The sequence below is a fragment of the Temnothorax curvispinosus genome, unplaced genomic scaffold (assembly GCF_003070985.1).
Source record: "Temnothorax curvispinosus isolate PA1 unplaced genomic scaffold, ASM307098v1 QBEX01011515.1, whole genome shotgun sequence".
Classification (NCBI taxonomy): Eukaryota; Metazoa; Arthropoda; class Insecta; order Hymenoptera; family Formicidae; genus Temnothorax; species Temnothorax curvispinosus.
Window position 1 is genome coordinate 883,183 of NW_020221295.1, and position 5,483 is coordinate 888,665.

The 5,483-nt window shown below is 39.4% G+C and overlaps 2 non-coding genes across 2 annotated transcripts; one reads left to right on the plus strand and one right to left on the minus strand.

Moving 5' to 3' along the window:
- Positions 1-4,926: 4,926 nt before the first annotated feature.
- Positions 4,927-5,020, plus strand: Trnay-gua. The gene is made up of 2 exons: positions 4,927-4,963; positions 4,985-5,020. It is a non-coding gene; the product is annotated as a tRNA-Tyr (tRNA).
- Positions 5,021-5,411: 391 nt separating this feature from the next.
- On the minus strand, positions 5,412-5,483 carry Trnaq-cug. The gene has a single exon. It is a non-coding gene; the product is annotated as a tRNA-Gln (tRNA).

The window sequence follows — 5,483 nt, forward strand, 5'->3', positions numbered from 1 at the left end:
GTTATATGATAGTCACGGCGGCGCTCTCAATCAAGAGTAAATGGCACGAATAAGTAATCGGTGTTCATTAATCTCGGTAGATTCTCGTTTCGTGAACCAGATTCCCGCGGCGCGGTCGTATAGCGGGTTCAACGTAGGCGGCGGCAGACGACGGCGACATTTTCCTACGATCGTTACCGGAAGTTCATCAAGATGTGACAACGCTACCGTGAAACTCCCGCGCGCTCGTAAAATACTTTCCCAATTTAAATTTGAGCGCGACGATCTCCGGGAACTTTCCGGTTAACGAGCGGAACCCCGTAACTCAGACAGGCGATAAAATACTCCTCGTAATGATGGAACGTGTAATCGAGAATCACACGAGCTTTTATCCTGATACCCCGCTAACCGGAAATGCACTTTCGAAGAGATTCCGTCACGAAGTCGAATCGATCGTTCCTCGGCCAAGTGTCGATTGATCATTCTTTCGAAAATTTGAAAGCCATTTGTCGCAGCTTTTCAATTTATGATTTTAAGTGTCTTTTGCATTGATTAATTTCGAGAATACTAGGATGCGTTTAAATTTTTTAAACGATTGTTACCGTCTCGGCAATGAAACTCTGAACTATACTCGCGTACGATATAAAGCACGATCATTTCGAGTCTAAATTAATAATCCCGAGGTCGAAGTGGCTGCTTATCGCGGCGATAGGCGGTTCAAAAGTTTTAAATCTCGATACTGCTAGCGTAACGTGGTAGGTGGTACGCGGGAATAAAAGTTACGTGGCAGTAAATTAAGAAGATTTATGCATCCTTCCGCGACGCTGGATTTATCGCGCTTTAGACTCTCCCGCAGTGGAGCTTAACTGATCGACAATGTCGAGCTTACTTGGCGAATATGTCGTATCCGCCGTACTCGGTATATACTTTCGAAAGGTTTCGTATAATCGTCCTCGGAACTTGGTGGTTGTAAAGTCTGCTTTATCCGCGAGATAATGTACGGATTGTCGTATAATTTGCTGTCGTTCCAGGGAAAGACGGAGAACGGTATTAAATAGCTACTAGATATCGTAGAATTCGTGAATGAGAGATTGGACTAACGGTAATGGGATTTAGCAATGACATGGCACTGGGTATTATATGATTATTATAGAATGTTAGCTACGATCTCTCAACTGTTATGGCATCACGATGACGTCATGAACGACAAAAGCGGACTGCGGAAATCAAATTGGAACGCGTTCAAAATTGATCACATTAAAAACTCACGTTCTACTTTTTACGAAATTTATTCTCTGCTTATAACAGTTTTCGCAGTTAAATGTTTGTAAATCCATCCAATCCATATTTTTATCCATAATATCGTACAGCATTCTATCGTCCTAAAAAAGGATGAAACAAGAGGACAAAGCGCGACATTAAACAGTTTTCACAGACATTCGATATTCGTGAATGAGAAGATTGACTAAGATAAGGTGATTAATGGTATTGAGATTAACGAGCGTCCAGTAGTAAGATTAGATTCTACCGAATATTATACATATAATTATTATAGAATGTTTTTAACATTATAGATGAACTTAATTGTCACCATCTGATGCTGCGTCATGAACCGCAAAAGCGGCAGTCCAGCTTGGAACGCGTTCAAATTTGATTACATTAAGAGCTGCTCTCCGCGAAATTTATTTTCTATGTTTCTCGGGTCTTCTCTGTTCTTCATAGTTTCAAATTTCATTGTAACGCTGCGATATGCTAATGCAAACGATCTCAAACATTCCATTATCTGAATCATAATGTACATTGTGATACACGTCTATGTACGTCTATGTACTTTGGAGAGCGCTTATAACCGTCTTCGCAGCTAAATGGCCGTAAAGCTACCCGACTCCCTGCGTTCTTATCCGCGAGATAATACGTCGCTGGCCGTCCCAGCGGCGGATTACCGCCGGTCTTTCTCTCTACAAATTCAAGCAGGAAAGACGGCGCACGCGACGGCAAACGGGGGCGGAAGGACATTAAGTAGCAAGCCGATTGGATAACAAACATTTTATCGCGTTTAATTTTGAGAGTGAGCGCCTCCGCGACGTTAAACTTTAACAGTTTCTTTGGCAATAAATAATATTATGCAGGCGAGCGGGGAAGAGCCCGCGGGCGAGTGAGCCGCGGGGCAATTAAATAAAATGTGATACCGTTCGAGTTATGACGGGAATCTTTATAGCTTATGGCCGCGGCGTAACTCCTTAAATCCGGGAGGTATAAAGTAACTTCGCCGTTTATACGTCCGTTTATACACGAAACGCGTATTCAACTTCTTGCACGTTGTCTCGAGACGATTCCGTCGAACGCATTAGAATAAGAACCAGAGTGTCTTTTACAGAAACCTCGAGGGAGCTCGAAATCCGGAAGAGAACGAGGACATCTGTTTCATAAGTAAACCAAAATACTGCGGTGCACAGTAACAAGTGAAAATAAATTTACCCCACTTTTAAAGCATTGCAATCGCATTTATCTCGCATAATCTCAACGCCGAAAAACTTCTCGTAAATTTAATGGGGGACAGGCAGCGTCTTCAGCCAATTTCTCCGTAAAACCTCGATATCTAAGATTTACGCGCGTCGCGTCAATTACAAGGTGTTTTATTACAGCCACCGGAATACAACGTGGCACGGCGCGGCTCAACCCCCTTCGCGATCTCGCGACACACCCTCGAAATATTTTACGTCGTAAAAACGTTATTAGGCTTCGAGCGAGAGGGAGGTGGCAGAACGAGGAGATCGATGTTTAAATAAGATGAGAAATTCTTTTTATACGCCCAAAACGTGCGTCGCGTAAAAACGCCCTACTTCGTAAAAAGAATCTCTCGAAGACAGTACCGGAAATGGCCATACTTCCTCGCATCGAATGATCACTGGAAGGTGCGCGCGTGTACACGACGGTTTAGCACTTCACTCGTGTGTACAATGTCGCGACTTAACTGTCCCCTAAAAATTGTTTGTCTACGCGACGCTTTAAAGATGCGGCTTATACGATCCATCCTGGCGCCGCTTTTAACCGGTCTATCTCCCGCTCGTTGATGTCATTGTTTAAAGATGGACTTTAAAGCATGGGATATTGCACGGTGATAAAACTGTCCGCGACGAAACGGAGACACGCGCGTATATCCTTAAAAAATATAACGTTTCTGTCGCCGTTCCTTAAATAACTTGACTTCTTTTTAAATAATTCAGTGGCTACTTCGGAATTGACGAGATCTAAATTTTGTCTTTGCGCAAGTTGCTGAGATACTGCATTTGCTCGGATCTAAATTCCCGAAATGCACTTTTTCGATATTTCGGGATTTTGTATTTGCAACAAAAATACTCGGGACATTTCTATGAATTCTGAATCAATATCTTGGTCGAGCCTTAAATGGCATTTGTGAAATAAGGAACACGTGGATAAATCTGCTGTTCTTGCAAGAGCAGCGCACAACGGCTTACATAATTCTTGGCGTCTTCTACAAGGGGGAACCGGACTCGAGATTTTTCCGACGTCGTGAAAACTATCTCGTGAACCGGGAACACGTTTCTCTTCGCGAATCCCTCATTAAACATTCGTCTCTCATTAAACCAGAGTGCGATCTAAGACCTTAATTCGGCGATGAGGAGTAATTAAGCGATGCGGTGGGAGGGCGCGGGTGGCGAGGCACTTTGTTTCGCCGTAAACCGAGTTTAATGACTTCATGTAAAAATACCCCATCGGTTTTACGATGGCCCACCTCCCTCCCACAGGGTCTTCGTTTTCCTCCTGGGGACGTCTCCTACGTCTACGGCCATAATTTTATAGTTTTATGTAAACTGTATCGGGCCATGAAGCCCGGGCGTCTACGACGCTTTGATGGTGATTGGCGTGCACGATGAGGTATATAAGATATATCCTCTAGAAACCAGTGTTTCCCAAATAACGAGGAAGGAATATCCAAAAGTTTTGTTGAAAGAATTGTTTAGAAAAAGTACAGACAGGCATCAAAATTTAATCGCCACAACTATTACCGAATTTTTACTTTGTTATTTACAGTGAGTTTAAAAATCTTGCTTGAAATTTTCAGGGTATCTGTACTATCTGTTGCTGCGTGGATTTTTAACACTGATATAATATACACATATTTTCTTTTTCTTAATGAAGAGGGAAAGAGAGAGAGAGAGAGAGAGAGAGAGAGAGAGAGAGAGAGAGAGAGACTGCATAAAAATATTACTTTACCTTCTTTATCTTAAAAGAATAATGTATTCTGAAGGTATTTATGAAGCAAGTTTATAAAACGCTGTTCTCCGAACATAAAAGTTTCAGGCTGTTTGCATAAACGTCTTGATAATTTTTCGTTACCTCAAGACCAAAGCTGCATTATAAATAAGTGATAACTGTATCATAACATGATGCAACACCAGATCAAGTATCGAAGTTTACAGAATGAGATGGTACGGAGAAGTATATGCGAATATTTGAGTTACCATATCTCTCACTCTCTATTTTCTTTTTTCTTTCTGCCTCTTTGTAAATGTTCGATAGTAAGTAATAGATACGGGACAATAAACAGTAGATTGCTTGTAGAACATTTTTATTTTTGTCTAAATACTTCATTATATAGTAAATTATATATTAAATATTAAGAATAATAAAATTTTTAATTGTTAATGTTAGTTGAAGAAGAATAAATTTTATATATGTTATCATGGTTTTTTGTTATTTACATTCCATACATCTCAATAATATATTTTATACATCATTATATTATAAAAGCAGAAATATTGAGTTTTTTATTAAAAGAATTTTTCTACGTTATTCGGTCATAATTTTTTTGCATTTAAATAATTAGCGCGACACGTGTTTATAATTTCTTATATTTTATGTAATATATAAAATAAATGCAGTAATGTGGGAAGTATCGATTTGAGCACGTTCGTCCCCAAGCCTTCGATAGCTCAGTTGGTAGAGCGGTGGACTGTAGTGGGGAAGATCCGATACGGACATCCATAGGTCGCTGGTTCGAATCCGGCTCGAAGGAGTTTTTTTTTTTTTTCCAAATTTTTTTTAAAATTTTTTTATTTTACAATTGCGTATTGTTTTAAATGCTTATACATCAAATATGATAAATAAATAAAAATGAAGATACTGCCGTAAATTACTAGAACGTGAGTATAAATGTAAGGCTCCATTAACTTCGAATAAAATTAAGATATATTATTTAATTAAATACGAATGTAATTAGTATTCTTACCTATCTAATTTACAAGTTTTTAGAAAGCAAAATTTAAATAGATTCTTCTAATGACACACTTTCTCCTTTCTCCTAATATAAAAATCAAGTTATCTAAAAGATTCATCAAGATATTTGAGGATTTATTTATATTTATATACTTCGAATAAAGAAAAATAAACATTTATTGCAAAAATATAGGTTCCACCGAGATTTGAACTCGGATCGCTGGATTCAGAGTCCAGAGTGCTAACCATTACACCATGGAACC